Consider the following 20,148-nt stretch of genomic DNA (forward strand, 5'->3'; position numbering starts at 1 on the left):
AACCCCGGAGACAGAGATTGCAGTGAGCCGAGATTGCATCACTGCACTTCAGCCTGGGTGACAGAGTGACTGTCTCTCCAAAAAAAAACAAAAAACAAGCTATTTCAGACAAATAAGAAAATAACCCAATGGAAATATAGAAAAAAACCTTGAGAAAAAATATTCAATGCCATTACTTATCAAAGAAATACACATGAAAACTACAATAACATCCCAGACCAACCACAATGGTTAAAATTGTAAAAGATAAAACATATTAATGTTTGCAAGGATTTGGAGGAACTGGAACTGTTATGCATTGCTTCTGGGAATGTACTTAGAATGACTTATTTTGGAAAACTGGTAGTGCATACACTACCAGTATGATCAGTAAGCAATAGTGATTAGGATAACTGGATACCAGGGTAAGGGTAGATAAATCAATCAGTGGAACAGAATAGAGAGTGTAGAAACAGTGCACACATTTGTTGGCACTTGATTTATGATCTATGCCCCAGAATTCCTGTTTTTAAATATATAGTCTATAAAAATACATATATGTGTGTACCAAAATATATGTGAGCAATCCAAATATTCATTGACTATAGACTATAGAATGAAAGGAAAAACATTGTGGTGTGCACTTATGATAGAAAATGACGCAGAGTGAAAATTTACAAACTCTTGTCCCAGTCAGCCACAAGGATGAATCTCACATACATGACAACACATGCAAAAATCCAGATCTATGAGAATGTATGTTGCGTGATTCCATTCTATAATGCTCAAAATTGGTCACGACGAATGCATGGGATTAAGAGTCAGGTAATTGTTACCTTTTGAAAAGAGATTAAGTACCTGTGGGGGAAGGTAAGGATGATGTAATAGCTAGCCTTGATGTTTTGTATTTTCTTTTCTTTTTTTTTGAGATGGAGTCTCACTCTGTCACCCAGGCTGGAGTGCAGTGGCGCGATCTCAGTTCACTGTAAGCTCCGCCTCCCGGGTTCATGCCATTCCTGCCTCAGCCTCTTGAGTTGCTGGGACTACAGGCGCCCACCACCACGCCTGGCTAATTTTTTTGTATTTTTAGTAGAGACGGGGTTTCACTGTGTTAGCCAGGATGGTCTCAATCTCCTGACCTCGTGATCCACCTGCCTCGGCCTCCCAAGATTGGGATTACAGGCGTGAGCCACCGCACCCAGCCGATGTTTTGTATTTTCACTTGCCTAGTGGTAACTTGAATATGTTCACTTTGTAATTATTTATTGAGCTGTAAACCATTTATTTTGTACACTTTTTCTTATAGATGCTAACAAAACACCCACATACACTGCCAAATAACTCGTGGATACAAGATGAAACCACAGTAGGATTAAATATATCTATAATTGAATGATAACCAATCATTGCATGGTTCTTTTAGCCAACTTTATAGCCATATTTATACCGGACAATAGGAAAGTTTTGAAAGTGAACTGTGTATTCATATTAAAGTAAGAAAAATAACAGAATAGATTTTAAAAAAAGGAGAAAAAAATTAAGAGTGTAAATCAATAAAATAAAATTTAAAACCATGAAGATACAATAGAGAAAATCCACCCACACAGCCACTTCTTGAGGAATAAAATAAACCATCATCAACATGACTTTCCAAGAGAAAAGAGAAGACACAAATAAACTATATTATGATAAAAAGAGAGAATTAAATGCAGATAAATCGAGATTAAAAAGATAAAAGAATACCCTCAGTATCTATATGCCAATAGCTTTGATACGTTTGAGGACATACAATTCTTAAAAATTGGTAACTTACCAGAACTGACTCAATAATGAATAGAAAGCTTAAATAGTCCTATACTGTTAAATAAATTGATGCATTAAAAAGTCTTCCCACAGAAACAAAAATGAAACAAATAGGCCCAAATTATATTAAAATTAAGTAAAAGGGGTAACATTCTTTAACCTATTCTATGAGGTCAACATAACTGTGATACTAAAACCAGACGAGGACACTACAAGAAAATAAAATGAACAGTTAGTCTGCTGATGAATAATATTTTTAAAACCCCCAATAAAATATTAGAAAAGCAAACCCACCAGTGTATAAAACATATAATACACTACCACCAAGTTGGGTTTATGATGAGTAAAGATGGTTTAATATGGGATTTATAAATTTAATTCATTAAATTAACAGATTAAATAAAATATGTATCTTCTCAATAGATACAGAAAATTGATTCGATAAAATTGTAAAGACTCTTAGTAAATTAGAAATAGAGAATTTTCTTAACCTGCAAAAGAATATAACAAATCTGGGATAAATGACATTGTAAAAGTGGGAAATGTTGGAAACATGATTTAGAATCAGTAAAGGGAGGGATATCTGGTACTGACACTTTTGTTTAACATTGTATGGAATGCTTAGCTAATGTATTAACATGGGAAAAATATATTATGCAAAGGACTAGAAAGAGGAAACAGAGCTGCCATCATTCATAGATAGCATGGTTAGAGATGCTAAAATAATCCATGCACTAATTATCAAAAATAATAAATATTTAGAAAAAGTGGCCTAATATAAGATTAATATACAAAATGCCCAAGGTCAAGAGGTGTCACTTACAAGAGTATCCAACTATCAAGTGTTCACTAGTAGATATAATGGTATGTTCCAGAGCTTTTCAGAGAAAGTTATACACTTCATTAAGAGATATTAAAGAGGAGTAAATAAGTGGAAGGAAAATGAATGAATAGGAAACATACTACAGTGAAGATGTAAACTCTTCCTAGTTTGATTTAAAGATTAAATGTTCTTCCAATCATATTCCCCATGGGTATTTGTAATGATACTTTAAAGATGATTCTGAACATTACATGGAAGAGTCAATCGCCAAGAATAAGCAGGACACTCTTAAAAAAGAACTGGGAGGACCTGCCCTCATAGAGAAATCAGGCATCATGTAAAGCAATAGTAATTTAGCCATTTTCATACTGTGCAAGAGATACACACATTTACCAACTGAATAGAATAGAGAGCTTAGAAGCAGACCCACCCCAGTATGGAACTTTGACAACATAAGAGAGATGGCATGTAAGATCAATAACAGGAAGGAACTTTAAATAAATAGACTTATTTAAACATGGTTACCCATTCAGAAAAAGGCCAAATCACAGCCCTGCATTCTGCATTATGCAAAAGTCAAATCCAGATGGATTAAGTGCTTAAATGTCAAAAATAAATCCTTAAAACTCTTAGCAAAAAACGTTAAGTGATTTTTTTTTTAGAACTAGGGGTAAAGAATACTTTCTTACACAATTTAAAAACCTTTGCTTATAAAAGGAAAGATAAATTTGACTATATTAAGACTAAGGCTCTGTCCGTCAAAAGACCCATTAAAGAGGTGAAAAGGTGATTTACAAATTGGGAGATATTTCCAATATATAAAATGTATCTAAAAAAGCAATACCAAGTCTATGCATATGAAGAAAGTATACATATGGAATGAATATTCACATAGTTTATAACCCAGAACCCAGAAATTCAACTTCTTGGTACTATGCAAGAGAAAGTTTGTTATAGCGTGATCGGTGAAATGCCTAAGGCTACTCCTAGGTTCAGGATAGGAAACACGGGAAACAACTCAAATTCCTATCCATAGGAAAGTCGATTCCTAAATTATGATCTATTCAGACATGGGATCTTGTACAGCAGCCAAAACAAATGAACTACGATACATGGAAATATAGATGGATCTTAATGAAAATGAAAAAGTCCTAAAATATTTTGTATAGCATATTACCATTTTTATATATTTAAGCACAACTGAAAGAAAAGCATATACCCATTATGAATAGCTTTTGATGCAATGCAGTCATCTGAAAAGGTGAACAGGTAAGGATGGACCCAGGACTCAGGATGACGGCTCCCTTGGATGGGGAGACAGAGAACGATGGGTCATTGGTGTGTGCACCACACAGATGCCAGTTACATCAAGGTCCTAGATTTGGTTCTGAAAGGTGGGTATGCAGATGAGTATTACATCTTTACAGATCACTAATTACATAACTAAGTAGCAGAGGGCTGTGAACCGGCCACTAATGAGAACATTCCAGGTACTGTCACAGGGATGGTGGCTGTCTAACAACTTAGCCCAGAGCTTAGTGGCAAAAACAATGATTTGCAACGCACATGGACTCTGTGGTCCAATAATTCAGACAGAACACAGTGGGGATGGTTTGTCTCTAGTCCTCAATGTATGGGACCTCATCTGGAAGAGCAAGGATTCCTCAGACAGTGTCAAGGTGTCCTCCCCAGGTGGCTTTTCAGCATGGTGGCTGTAGGGTGGCGGAGTCTCACATGTTGACTCTGCTGCCCCCAAGGAGCACTGAGAGCACGAGTGAGACAGACAGGGGCTGCCATGCCTTTGAAGACCCAGCCCCAGAGGATATGCAGCACACTTCTGCCATTACTTGAATGAAAATTGTCCTAAAATATTTCACATAGAAATAGATGAATGTTATGCTGGGCACGGTGGCTCACGCCTGTAATCCCAGCACTTTGGGAGGCCGAGGCGGGCAGATCATGAGGTCAGGAGATCAAGACCATCCTGGCTAACACGGTGAAACTCCTTCTCTACTAAAAATACAAAACATTAGCTGGGTGTGGTGGCAGGAGCCTGTAGTCCCAGCTACTTGGGAGGCTGAGGCAGGAGAATGGCGTGAACCCGGGAGGCTTGCAGTGAGTCAAGATTGCGCCACTGCACTCCAGCCTGGGTGACACAGCAAGACTCCATCTCAAAAAAAAAAAAAAAAAAAAAACAGAAATATATGAATGTTACGTTAATTTTATCATCAGTGGAGGCAGTTATTACCAGGTATGCTCAGGTGCAAGGGAAATGAACATAGGCCCCACTTGTGGGTGGAGGAGCCCCTGGGGTGGGGTATACATTGACATGGCCATTTTAGCAAAATGAAATCTGCAGCAGCCAGGAACCAAGGATAATAATTAACTCAATTCTATGTACCTGAGGTCCAACATGCAAAAATAAAAACAAAACAAATGGTTAAAAATAAATCAATAAATTTAACTATTGACAGTATAATTACCATAATTTTGTGCTTAAAAATGGTGAAAGTAAAACAGCAACCAACGATAACAAGAATAGAGTAAAGGATAGTTGAGGAGGGTGTTCAATGTGTAAAATGAGTTAAATTCTGCTGCTGTGTGTGGAAGGAATAGAGTAACTTTAAGCATTATTAGGTAAAATATATTTAATTCTGGTGATTATGGCACATCTTTTAAATAATGTAATATATAGTATCTAAAGTGATTGTTGGCCAGGTGCAGTGGCTCATGCCCATAATCCCAGCACTTTGGGGGGCGGAGGCGGGCAGATCACTTGAGGTCGGGAATTTGAAACCAGCCTGACCAACATGGTGAAACCCCATCTCTACTAAAAATACAAAAATAAGCTGGGTGTGGTGGTGGGTGCCTGTAATCCCAGCTACTCAGGAGGCTGAGGCATGAGAATCGCTTGAACCTGGGGAGGTGGAGATTGCAGTGAGCTGAGATCACGCCACTGTACTCCAGCCTGAGTGACAGAATGAGATTTTGTCTCAGAAAAAAATGATAAAGTGACTGTTAAAGAAAAAATTACTCACCAATACTTGTGAAAGCATGATCATAAAAGACTTTTTTCATTTTCAGGGCCATTGAGATGGGTTTGGGGACAACAGCAATAGGATTTTGCAGGGGGAGAGATTGGGCTCCACTCCAAATACAGCACAGGCATGTGGACATTCCTAACCAAAGATCAGGGTGGGGTCAGTGTGTGGAAAGTTACTAAGAGAAAACATCAGGTGCCAGGGGGATTCTGCCTTGCTGAACACAGGCTAGGGTGACCGACATCACCTGGGGGATGGTGGAGGATGAGGAACCCAATCAGACAGTGAGGTGGGCCAGATATCAAGAGCGCAGGGTTCTGGCTAAACTGACTTAGATTCTTGCTAATTTTTTTGAGACGGAGTCTCGCTCAGTCACCCGGGCCGGAGTGCAGTGGTGCGGTCTTGGCTCACTGCAACCTCTGCCTCCCGGTTCAAGCGATCCTCCTGCCTCAGCCTCCCGAGTAGCTGGGACTATAGGTGTGCGCCACCAGGCCCAGCTAATTTTTTGTATTTTTAGTAGGGACGGGGTTTCACCATGTTAGCCAGGATGGTCTCGATCTCCTGACCTCATGATCCATCCACCTTGGCCTCCCAAAGTGCTGAGATAACAGGCGTGAGTCACTGCACCGAGCTGTTAAAACGGTTTTACAAGAAAGCACACAGATGGGCCTAGGAGAAGGTTCAGAAGACTGACTAAACTTTGAGGAGGTAGAGAATCTTTCTACTCTTTGTTTGAGGAAAGAAGAGGCACTCTTCTTTTCTGTGAGCATTAGCAGTCCATTTTCTCGCTTGGTCTTTGGTTAATTAAGGATCAGCTGAATCATCTGCTGAGAGGAGATCTGCTGGAGGGTGTGAGCCATCAGACCTTTAATGAGGGGAGTTTAGATTCTATGGAAATAAAATAAAAACAAAGAATAATATTTGGACACTTCATTTCCAAGTCCAGAGGCCAGCCAGTCAAAAAGATTTCTAGATGCTGGACTTGAAGCATCTTCAATTGGAGTGAGGCAGGCTCCTAGAAGATGGCAGATTTTCCTAGTTTGCAGTTTGGATGTCATGAAGGTTGTCCATTGATGACCTGTCATGTTATTTTCTCTGAAGTTTATTTCAGGTCATCCAACCTCATCCAAACTCAGCTGGAGCTTCAGCTAAAGTTTTCTTCTGAAACGTAGTTTTTCTCTCTAAAGTCACACCCATTTATACCAAAGATAATCAGTTAGACTGGGCTGTTTGCAAAATAAGTTTATTTTCATTAAACTTTGCCTGGATATCTACACATGTGCAGCAAGAATAGTGATTGATTATACAAGCTCTTTCAAGGTTGGCTTTGCTGGATCTTTTGATAAGGAATCTCAGACTGAACTGGTAGAAGCCTCTGACGGTGAGGAAGCCAGGCCGAGGGCGTGCCAACACGCTTCATCTGTAACGCTTATAGATTTGGCAAATTCCTCTTTTCTTGAGGTCCCCCAAATATCTGAGATTTCTGGGCTTATCAGGAAGTGACATTCCTTTCTCATTGGTAAGGTTTTAAACAATTTTCCAAGATGTCTTTCCAGGCTCTTCAAAGTCAATTTTAGTTCCTTAAGCTGTCTGGTCTAATTAGAAAATAGAACATTCCAGTCCTGAAACCACACTCAGATACCACTCTGCACTCACTCAAATGGCAAAAATGTCATACCAAATGGAGAGAATGTGGAGTCGATGGGACTTCAACTAGCATAAAATGCTGAAGTCACCTTGAAATTCTTTAAATCTTAGTCATACACCTACCCTATGACTCAGGCACTTTACTCCTAGTATTCATCTAACATAAATGATGACTTTTTAAAAGTCGAACATAAACGTTTATAGCTGTATTCATAAGAGCCAAATACTGAATACAATCCAAATGACACCAGCAGGTGAATGTATAAAACTGTGGTATAAGTGTCCGATGGAATACTGCTCACCACAAAATGAGTAAACATACAACATACAACAACATGATGAATCTGAAATCACCACACTGAATGAAGAAATCCAGACCCACAGAATGCCTACTATGACTCCATTTATAGAAAAGTCTAGAACAAACCAAACTAATCTCTAGTGACAGGAAGCAGACCATTGGTTGCATAGGGCTGGGGGAGAAGGTTGGGGACTGGTTGAAAAGGGTCATGGTGGAATCTGGGGTGATAGAAATATTCTGTATCTTGACTGTGGTGCTAGTTACATTCATTTGTCAGAGTTCATCAAACTATACACTTAAAGTGACTGCATTATTGTATGTGTAATACATCTTCATACAGTGCCTTCAAAAGGAATAGTAGACTTGACCAGACACATCACACAAGAAGGTATACGTGTGGCCAGTAAGCATGTGAGAGGCGCTCAGCATCCTTTGCTACCTTAGATGCCTACTAAAATCACGGTGACTATCACTTCATACCCACTTGGAAAGGCCAAAATTCAGATAGCTGACAGCAGCAAATGTGAGGGGTGTGGACAATGAGGACTTCTCCAGACACTGGCTTCTGGGGGGATATACAATGGTCACCCACTTGGAAAACGCTTTTACATTTCCTTACAAAGTAAAACATTTCTCCCTTCTTTGAACCAGACATTCCACTTGGTTCAAAGTTACTCAAGAAGATGAAAATACATATCCACACAAAGAATTTGCCCAGAATGTTCACAGCAGCTTCACCCATACTTGCCAAAAGCTAAAAGTATCCCAAATAGCCATCAACAGGTGGATAGATAGAAAACCAATTTATGCAATGAAATACCGTTCTCATGATAAAAAGGAATGTCTACAGAGGCACAGAATGACACAGATGAATCCCTCACAAACATGATGTGGAACGACAGAAGCCAGGTACCAAAGGACAAATGCTGGATAATTTCATTTATACAGAGTTATCAAACGGGGAAACCTAATCTACAGTGACAAATATCCCAACAGCAGTGTGTCAACACGAGAAATGGGACAATTGCCCAGAAAGAGACATCAGGGAATTTTCTTGATTGAGATCTTGTTACCGACGTGGACACGCACATCAAAACTCGTTGAACAGCACTCCAAATTCTGTGTAACTTATTGTATACAAATGGTACCTCAATGAGAAAAGTTCAGGAACAAAGTTACAATAGCATCTGAAAAGTTGAAGAAGAAGTACATCCAACAAACTGTAAAAGGTCTTTATTCAGAAAACTATAAGACATTATTGAGGAATTTTAAAGAAACCCTTAAAAAATGGGGAGAAAATCTGCATTCATTGGAGGACTCAATATTACCCAGATGTTAGTGCTCTCTCCATTTATAGATTCTATAAAATACCAATCAAAATCCCAGAAAGAACTTCTGTGGAACTGGGCATGGTAGTTCTAAAATTTATGCAGAAATCCAAAAGGCAAGAATAGAAAAGACACTGTTGAGAAGCCAGAAAAACCTGAGAGAATTTGCTCCACCAGACACCAAGACTTCTTACAAAGCTTCTGTAGCTAAGACAAGGCTGGCCAGGTGCCATGACACCCACCTGTAATCCCAGCACTTTGAGAGGCTGAAGAGGGAGGATTGCTTGAGCCCAAGAGTTTGAGACCAGCCTGGGCAACATAGCGAGACCCTGTCTCTCCAAAATAAAAAATAAAATAAAAAACCTAAACAGGCATGGTGGCACATGTCTCTGGTCCAGCTACTCTCAGGAGGCTGAGATAGGAGGATTACTTAAGCCCAGGAGGTTAAGCCTGCAGTGAGCCAAGATCAGGCCACTGCACTCCAGCCTATGCAACAGAGCGAGAGAGACCCTGTCTCAAAAAAGAAAAGAAAAGAAAAAGGTGGGTTTTTGGTGCAATGAGAGAGAATAAAGAGCCAGAAATGGCCATTTATATGTGGACACTGGATTTAGAAGTGCCTGGCTCTGCAGAATAACAGAAAGGGGAAATGGTTTGGGGACTGTTGGTTATCCATACGGGAAAAAAATGAAACTTGACCTCTTACCTCTCATAGGACACAAAAATTAATTCCAGACAGACTGAGATCCAAAAGTGAAAGTCAAAACACTTCATAAAGCTTTTAAAGGGATATGAGAGAACTTCTCCATGACCTTCAGTTGAGAAAAGATTTTTGAACAAGATTCAGAATGCAATAACCATAAAGGAAAAGGTGGATGAATTTGGCCACATAAAAATTAAGTATTTCTGCTCGTCCAAAAACACCAGTAAAAGAGTCCAAAGGCGAGATCAGCAGTGACAGAAAATATTTGCAACACATATAACTGACAACAGCCTCATATCTAAACATATAACAAACTCCTGCAAATTCAGTAGGAAAATGGATCCGGCAGTTGAATAAGCACAGCACAAATGAAGGTCTCCAACTGGCCGGTAAATGTAGACGGTGGTGCCTGAGAGTCATCAGGGAAATGCACATTACAATCTCAATGAGAAATCACTGCACACCCACCAAATGAGCTAAAATAACAAGGACCGATGGGAGGGCAGAGCAAGGAACTCCCTCATCCAATACCGTACACACTGAATCCACAGCAAAGAGCTCCGATTGTCTGAGACACTGAAAGACGCACATACGCTATGATCAACAGTTTCACTCTGAGGTACACATTCAGCAGAAAGATTTGCACAAGAGCTCCAGCAACCAAACATTCTTTAGCAGCAAAACCGATAAATAAATCTTGGTACACAGCGATGAAAACGGATGCACTGCAGCTGCACACAATAGAATGGCTTAATCTTTAAAATGCCATGTGGAGTCAAACAAGCCAAACACAAACATCAGTACTGTATCATTTCATTTACATAAATATTTAGAACATGTAAAACCAAGCCGTTATTTAAGGATACCTACCCAGGTGGCAAAGCTATAAAATGTTGTAAAATAAAATAAGCTGTATAAGGAAGGAAGCGATTGCATAAAGGTCAGGGTATGGTGGGGGCTGGGATGAAGAAGAGTGACTTGGGGGAGGGTCTGGCGGCTGGCTGGAAGTGGGAAAATAGGCATTGGCTGGAGGTGCCTTAAGGTCAAGGAAGGTTCCCTTTCTAAGATGGGAGCTGGCGTAGCCCATCTGTGGCTGATGATCGTGACCCAGCAGGACACGAAGATGGTGACTCAGCAAGAAGGGAAGGAAGCCGGAGAGATGCCCTGCAGGGGACAAGAGGTGTGGAAGTCCAGGCACAAGTGGACCTTAGCTGACCTCGGGTGACCTTAGGTGGACCTTAGGTACCTGGGCAGTTCATCCAACAGAACATAGGTCCATGACAGAGGCTGACAGATACAGGGGAAAGGAGATGAGGGCAATTTCCTAGCTGGTCCCTTCTTTTTCAGAGAAACAAGAAACTAGGTGTATCAGTCCATTCTCACGCTGCTATAAAGAACTACCTGAGACTGGGTAATTTATGAAGAAAAGAGGTTTAATTGGCTTGCAGTTCCACAGGCTTAATAGGAAGCATGGCTGGGAGGCCTCAGGAAACTTACAATCACGGCGGAAGGCAAAGGGGACGCAGGCATGTCTTACATAGCAGAGCAGGAGAGAGAGTGAAGGAGGAAGTGCCATATACTTTTAAACAACCAGAGCTCATGAGAACTCACCCACTCTCAAGAGAACAGCAACAGGGAAATTCCCTCGTGATCCGATCACCTCCTATCAGGCCCCTCCTCCAATTCTACACGAGATTTGGGTGGGGACACAAATCCAAACCATATCACTAGGTCAGTGTCCCCACCATGCCAAGGCTTATGGAACCGCCTGGGTTTCTCAACATCACTGGGCAGGTCCTGAGACCAGGTCGACCAGGCCTACCCGGGCCTGCTGAAATGCCAGTGGCCACAGTATCTCTGGGAACTGGAGGGGTGCACATAAAAGACCACAAGGAAGCCAAGATGTCTAATACCAGGATCAAGGGTGTAGGGGCGATCACCCAAACCTGCAGAAATAAATCCCTGGAGAGAAATGCATGAAAAACATCATCTGTGTTGCCAAAAAAGTACCCAAGCAACGTCCTGGGAATTAAATACTCACAGTGGCCCATGCTCACGCTGAAAGCATCATGGAAACGTTGAGTACCTCACATCTGTGAGGACAGGAGGGAGGAGAGAACGCATTCTGAAAGCCTCAAGTTCAAGTTCTATGCAAAATGTGCCTGTAGAGCTGAAATGATAAAATCAGGGAACTTGGTAAATACCAGCTGCTGCACTCCCAGCTATTTTCAGCTTTCTGAGAAGAAAATGGGGTCAGAACCCCAGTATTGCTTCCCCCTGCAGAGTGGCAGCCGCCCAGGGGAGGGCCCGGGCTGGAGTATAAGCCCTGAAATGCAGGAGAAGGCTCACTTTGCAGATTTATTGAAGCATAGTCACCGACTTCAAAAACAGCTGACTTCAGGGACATTTTGGAGCACTGAAATGAACTTATTTGAAAATTGCAAGAATCACATGAAAATACGGCGACATTTAATGATAAAGTTTGTGGATTCGAAGCAAAAACGTCACCTTTAGAAAAGTGAAATCAGAAACCACTCACCAATGGTGTTTAGCAGGGGGTTATCATCTGAATCCTAAAGAAGAATCATTAAGGTTCTGGGAGCAACATCTGTGGATGTGAGGAAAAAGTTATCATTATTTTGAAATAGTTGACATAAAAAGTTCAATTAGATTCAAAATCCATTTGCATTATCACAAAAAAATTATCCCATATTTGTCAACAAAAGAAAAAGACGATTGTTAGATTAGAAGAATGAGTTCAATTCAGAGCAACTGGATTATTTGAATTCTGGTTTATGAAGAGAAAAGAGGTTTTACCAGGCTGAAAAGCAGCCACCATACTCTCCAGCCATTTGTTCTCAGACCTTGCTAGAGTTTCTTATCCTGAATTTGGGGAGATCAACCCAGAAACTATCCCAGGCCTTTCACGTATAAGCCGATGTAAAGAAAACTCAAGTGTAGGCTCAGTCTCTGATTTTAAATTTGTGAAAGGGTTTTATTTGGAAGCTTTACATAAATTCAATATTCAATACCTTCCCTACTCCTTAGCATTTTTTTCTTAACATTATCTAATATGAAAACCTGTGGACATTTTCACCAAGCACCGTGTTTAGGGGCCCGAGTCCCCTGCAGTTTGTCCTGGTGCAGTGCACAGCCCCAGCCACGTTCCATGTCTGCCAAGACGTGAGCAAGGCTCAGCAGCTTTTGAGTTTCAGGCCAAGGGTTAGGAAGGTGGGCCCTGGCCACAGAGAGCCTGGATGTAAAACCCCATTCTTCACCCAGAGGCTGTCGGGCAAGTGACCCAGCCACTCTGAGCCTCAGTTTCCTCATGTGCAAAATAGGACAAATAACCTAAGAGGATTTAGTTAACATTACACAGGCAAATTCTCACCCAAAATGACTGCTCAATCCACATCCAAAACCGCTTTGTAGAAGGAAGGCAGACCCAGGCTGCTGGCCGAAGCAGCGTCCACAGGCAATGGGAGGCCACGTGACCAGGCACTCCAGCAGCGACACTGGGCCCAAGCCCACCACACACACCACAGTGACTGTGGGGACACAGCTGGGTCGGGGCCTGGTCTGAAGTGACCTCAGCAGGCTCAGATGCCACACAGGGCACACCCGAACCTGCTGTTCTCCACCCTCGACAGGCTCTGCCCGGGCTCACCTGGGTCTGGGCCGAGTGTCACCCCCATTCTCACTCTTACCAGGGTGCTGGAGGTCTAGTTGGGCCCGACGGTTAGAGGTGCAGACAGGGCCACCAGGGCAGCTGCCTCTCCTGTCAGCCACCTCGTGACACCACCGCTCACCCTGCTCTGGCCAAAGCCAGCCCCTAAGAGCCCCAGAGCATGCCATGAGGAGCTTCAGGGGCACTGCCAGGCCCATTCCACCCTGGGGCTTACTGTCCCGCCGCCGCACTCAGGTCAGGACCTCTGTCTCAGAAGGCGTCGCCCTCCAGCCCCTCCCAGGGTGGTGTGTACAGCAGGCACCACGGAGGACATTGAGCTAGCAGGCCATGGTGGGGGCAAGCCACAGAAACTCATCTCTCATTGCGTGGGCCTGTGGGGAGGGTGGGGCCCTGCTGATCCAGGAGGGGTGGGGGACACAGGCTGAGAGGTACACGCTCCCACACCCCCCAGGAAGAGACTGTGGCCTGAGAGGTACACACATAACCTGCACACACACAATACACACATCACATCATATGCACACATACCCCTCACACACACACATCACATCACATGCACATATGCCCCATACACACACACCACACACCATATCACAGGCACACATACCCCACACACATCACATACATCCCATACATACATGCCCCACACACATACCACATACCAGGCACGGCCTCCACTTGCATTTCCTTGGCTGTGCAGAGCCATGGCCGTACCTATCCCTAAAGGGCCGTGTGGTGCTCCACGTCTGACAGGGGCAGGAGCAGGTGAGCTGGATGCACAGCAGGGACTCCTGCCATGGCCGGAGTCCCCATCCCTATCCCCACTGGCCTGAGGCCTGAGCTCTAGCTTGTAGGAGCGGCTGCGGGCACGGTGAGCCCACGTTTTCCAGGCTTACCACAATGATGCTGTGTGTAATGTACTTGGATTTCCAGGTTCACACTGCTGCCCGCTGCAGAAGGCGCCAGGGAGAGAGGGCATCCCGCCCCACTACTGCTTTTTGGAGACCAGCTGAGCAGTTTGTATCAAAAGTATTATAAATGTAAATACTTTTCATCCCAGTGTATCCACTTTTAAGAATTTACCCTGGAGAGACTGTCATGGATTTGCATAAAAATGTACTAGAAGGCGGTCGCGTCAGCTATCTCTATAAGAGTAAAACAGGAGGAGTCATTTAAATGACACATCCATGAGACGGATGGCTGCAGCCATCATAACTCAGGCTGTGGACAAATGCATGTGACGTGAGACAACTTTAAAATATGATATAATAAAGTGAAAAGTGCAATCTCAAAATCATCTGCAATTAAGTTTTCAACATAGGTATATATTGCCTGAGTGTGTGCTCGAGCAAAAGCATTTGAGAAAAAACCAGAAAGAGGCTTAGATAACGTTAGCAGTTGTCAGTAGGAAGTCAAAATGCAAGAGGCTTTTGTATCTTTTGGCTGCCCCCTGTATTTTCCAGGCCTCATATAAGGAGCGTGGATTACCTTTGCATCCAGAAAAACAACTATTTTAAGAAATTAGGATCTGGTCTAGGCCCCACATCACAACTTATTCCTAGGTACCCAGGGCTGGCAGGCCCCAGGCACGGGGTGTGCAGACCCCCATTTGCAAGAAATACAAGGAAGATGCTCATGTCACCAGGAAAATCACAGCAAATGCACCACACTTGCTCTGTGCCCACTCTGTGCCCAGTACGTTCCTTGATTAACTCATCGGCCTCCCAGCACCACTCTGAGGAAGGGCCTGTGGGTCTCCTTTCACAGATGAACGACCTGAAGCACAGAGAGGTGAGTAACGTGGCCTGGGTGGGACCAGGTGGTCAGTTCTTCCTTCCATGTGGCCCAGACAAGGGAACATCATGCAGGGGAGCTCTGGCCAAAGGTGGCAACAGGACCCTGGACCCAGCCAGAGAAAGCAGAGGCCCCCGAGAGAGGGGCTGGGGTTGGCTAACCCCTTCCTGGGCAAGGCTGGGCTAGGGCAGGTGGCAGGTCCATGTGGAGGACACGAGGCCCTGCCCAGCGAGAGGCAGCTGTCCCAGCCACCCTGTCCACAGGGTCCTAGCCACTTGGCATCCCCCTTCACATACTGTAGTCTTCCTCACCCCCACATGCACCTGGTGAGGAAGGGGTGACTAAACAAGCGCCTTCTGAAGGCTGGAATAAGCACACGTGCCCCAGAATGTTGGCAGACCCTTGTCCTCACAAGAGTGGGTCAGGAAAGCCCAGGCCAGGGCTAAGGGCTGGCTGGAGATGGAACAGTCAAGACAGGGGACAGCCCACGGCTGCTGTTGTGCCCATCAGAGGCATGGGGGTCCCTGGAGCAGAGACAGAGCGGGTGAGAAGGACAGAAGTGAAGCCAGAAGACCAAGGCCCAGCAGAGGTGGCTGGAGACCGGTGACCTACAGGCCAGGGCTCCCTCGCAGCAGTGAGAAGCCCGCTTCACCCTCAGCACCACAGCAGCTGTCATTATCACTCCCACACTTGGCAGGTGAGGAAAGTGAGACTGAGAGAGGCGTGGGCCGGTGCGAGTTCACAGGGCAGCCAGGAGGGGTGGCCTCACACAGAGTAGGGTTGCAAAGAGAGGGAGAGTATGGCGTGTCAGGAACCTGCTGTGTGCCTGGCTCTCGGCCTGGCCTTTTGCACACAGCATCTCCCCTCGAAACCTGGGGTGGTTACCCCCATGTTCACACGAGAAACCTGAGGTTCAGGTGGGATAAGTGACTTGTCCACGGTCATGCAGCGAAGGGCAGAGTGGACGTCAGACCCAAGATGGCTCCAAAGTCGGGCTCCTCCCACCCAGGACCCTCGTGCACCTGCTGGCTTCGTGCATTCGTGAAGCCACCAGCAGCACCACACGCCACCGAGCACAAGTGCAAGGTGAGGCTGGAGGCTGTCCTCACCCTCACTAGGACTACAGGGGAGCTGGGGACACAGGCGCAGAGAAAAGTGCTGACAAGACAGTAGGACAAGGGCCAGGCGAGACCTAAAGGGTGAATAGGTCATAACCAGGTGTATACGAACACGCAGCCTTAGCTGCATGCAAATGGCTCCAGAACCCAGAAGCTTCTGCCTAGATGCGTTTCTCACGCTTCTGGGCCAACTGGTCACCTGCAACTCGGCCGACTGGTTATGCGGGTGGTCCTGCGGCAGGCGACCGATCAGCCAAGCCTCGTGCAGCCCAGGCTGAAGATGCAGCAGGTGCCTGTCCCCTGGGCTGTGAGCACACAGGAGAGCAGGGCAGGACTGCAAGCCTCCTGGTCTTGGGGTAGGAGAAGGGTAGGGGGATGCGAATGAGCCTCCCGGAGTGTGCCAGGCAGCAGAGCCAGCGGGAAGAAAGCCCCGAGACAAAAGACAGCACAGGAGTACGTGTGGCCCAGAAAGGTCAGCAGGCACCTGGCACCCTCCGGCAACCCACCCTCAGGCATGGCTTCCATTTAAGAGCAAAGAGAGCCATTCTGAAGGAAGATTCTGGGAGCAGAGGGCCCAGTGGTTTCTTCCACCTGGTCTCTGGGCCGGAGAGACCCAAAAAGCAGAAAGGCCTTTTTGTGCATACCCAGACCCCAATGTCCCCTTTACTCCACATCATCAACTCCTTCCAACACCCTGCTCGCCCCAAGGTCCTGCTGGGGAGCTGGTGGGGTGGGGTGGGAGGAGGTCACTCTTTGAACCCTGCTCTCCATGGCAACGCGACGGGGCCTCGTGGAAAACAACGTTTCTGAAAACAAGAGAAGCCAGGCACAAAGCTCCTTCCCTCATCTCTAAGACGTCTTGTGGGTGAACCCACAAATTACACAATCAGTATTGGCACACACATTTTCACTGCATGTTCCCAGCGAATTCCCAGCCCTCCCCACTTCAAATGTCTCACACACACCCATTATGGCAGGGTATGAACCGGTAGTTAACTCCCCAAACCTCCAGCGGAAACTAGTCTTCTTTGATTCTTGTCAAATCCTTTTAATTATGAATTTGCAACTGGCCCGCTCCTACATTCATCTGAGACAAGGGGCAGGCTCCTTTCTGCCATGCGGGTTTAAAAAAAAAAAAAATTTTAATAAGCCTTGAATTTCAGGAAAAAGAAAAAAATGAACTTTGTAAAATACACTTAAAGATTGGAGGGCCCTGATGCCACTTTCCTTGAGGAGCTACCCCTGACCAGCCTGGCGCATCCAGGGGTTCCCTTCTCCAGGCTGTGAGAACCCACTGACTGCACGTGTCTGCAGGGTACAGCAAAAGCCATGGGAGGTGGTTTGCAAAAATGGCCCAAATATTAAACACACACACACACACACACACACACACACACACACACATGCCCCCTGCAGTGTGACTTGGCAGCTCCTCCCTCTTGAATATGGGTGAACCTTGTGATGTGCTTTGGACAAAAGAAGTCAGCAAAAGTGACATCACTTGTTCTGAGCCTGGCCTGAAGGGGCCTTGCACTCTCTACTCCCTGTCCAAGTCTTTCCTGGATGCTGTGAAGATAGCCAGGTCTCACCTGCAGGAGGATGGGGCCAGAGGAAGCAGAAGAAGCAGGCTGACCACCCTTCAACCCCAGATGCCTGAACGAGCCCAGTCAGGACCGGAGTAGCCTGGCCCAGACCAGCCAAGCAGACCTGGGGCGCAGAGAAATGATGAGCAATTCTGATTTTGAGAAATAAACCTGGGGGCGTTTGTTACACAAGAGTTTCTAAATGACACAGAAACCATAAGCACCAGGGTTTTTATGGAGATGATGACACCCGCCCCAGGACAGCCCCTGAGTCCTTATAACATGGTCACTGAAATCCCCCCTCCTGAGTCCATCATGGGGGCAGCCTCTCCAGCCCTGGCTCCTCCCGCCTCCTCCATGGAGTGGCGGCCAGGAAAAGCCTCCTAAAGTGCTTGAATTTCATGAAAAAGAAAAAAAAATAAATCTCATAAAACACACTTAAAGATTGGAGGGACCTCCTGAAGTCCCGACCAGGACCCCATGCGTGCCTCAAGTTACCCCAGGGCACCTTGGGTCCCAGAGAAGGTCCTGCCTCTTAGTATGGACATTGAGCCCTTCCTGATTTGGCCCACACACTTTATCTGGGGCTGAATCTCCCACGTCACTCGCTCCTTGTGCCACCCAAACCCACCCAAATTCACCATCACTTCTCTCTGAGCCCCACACTGTCTGTTCCCTCTGCCTGGAACATGCCCCTCCCGGATCCTCCAGCTCCCAGCAGGCACCTGCTCCATCTTCAGAGCCAAGGGCCCCTCTGTGCCACCTGCCCACCGGCAGCCACCGCCAGCAACCCCTGCTGAGTTCCCCGGGCGCGGCTGCACTGCACAGCGGTTAGAGGCACAGGAAACTCCTAAGGTTGGAGCCTGCCTCTGCCAATGACCAGCTGGGCATCCTACCTTCTCCGAACCTCAGTCTCCCCACCTCTAACGTGGACATGAGACTAGAGCCTTCCTCACAGTGCTGTCACGGGAGTGGGGTCCTCCACGCGCAGGACAGCACAGGCCCAGGCAGCACACAACAGAGGAATGGAGGACAAACACCAGAAACCAGGGCTGGGTGGGGGCGGGGCACCCTCAGGAGGTAGCACCGACCCCCGAGACCTATGCAAGGAGGTTACAAGGCATCTCTAGCAAGTCTTGTCCACCCACAGGATGACTTAGAGACGAGGGGAGGAGCTTTGTGCCTGGCTTTTCAGCTCTCCAGGGCAGGGCGGTCCAAGATCCCTCAGGAGGCTTGGAGTCTCCTGGAGTCCCCACAAACCCCACAATCATTTCTAAATCTGGGACCCAGAAAAATGCACGTCAAGGGCCGGGCTTGCTGCTGCAGCACTGGGTGTGGCAGGCAGGGTCTGGGCCATCACCCACCCTGCAAGATCGGCGGGTCCCAGCAGGCGACCTTTCCCACTTTCCACCTGGACAGGTGGAGTTGCGTAGACGCAACCATTGAGCCCCATCCTTACAAGGTAATTAGTCCATGACCCTGCAGTCTCTGCATTTTGAAATTCACCCTGAACTCCTGCAACCCGCTGGGCTTCATTTCAAACGCCCGTGCTCTTTCATCTTCCCAGCCGCCTTCATTAATTCCCACACCTGAGCCAGGGTGCGTGTGCCCCCCTCTCCTCCCAGAGCTGTCTGCAGTCTTCGGCCTGCAAACTGATCGGTGCTTCCCCCTCCCTGGCATTTGCACAACGGGAGATGGTCTATGTGTCTGCGACCGGCCAATGGCTCCTTTCCCTTCCATTTGCAGCAAGCATTAGCTCCCCGGTAGAGGAAGGTGAGGAGGAGATTAATTGGCAGAGCCACACGAGGATGGTTCTGCCCCTAAAGTGGGAGACAGGCCATGGAGAAGTTGTGGTTTAATTGGTTACATGTGACCCTTTCCCTTTTTTTTAAATTTAATTCTAAATTTTAACATTTGAAGCTGCATCAATATTAATTATTGCTGCCGCTTTCTGAGTCTCCTCTCACCCAGGAAAGGGCATGTCCAGTTCTCAAAGGGAAGAAGATAGATTTGCAGTGCCAGGGGGCTCAAAGAGACCTTGGAGGTCTCAAGTCCCACCCTTGGTCCTTGCAGTGGGGAAACTGAGGCCCAGAGGGATAGAGCCTCAATCGGGATCGCACACCAAGGAACAGGCCCAGGCTCCACACTGTCTTAGGTCCTGAGGCTCGCTTCGCACCTGCGTCTTAGCGAGAGACAGAGCGAGGGGAAGGACCCAGGGCTGGGAGGGGCAACACGACTCTGTTCTATTTTCCGGGTCTCTAGCAAGTCCCAGGAGTTCTGGAGAGATCCTTTTCTGACATTTCTGAAGGACAGTAATTCCGAATCGGCACCAAGGGCACCCGG

Source organism: Chlorocebus sabaeus, chromosome 19 (assembly GCF_047675955.1).
Source record: "Chlorocebus sabaeus isolate Y175 chromosome 19, mChlSab1.0.hap1, whole genome shotgun sequence".
Classification (NCBI taxonomy): Eukaryota; Metazoa; Chordata; class Mammalia; order Primates; family Cercopithecidae; genus Chlorocebus; species Chlorocebus sabaeus.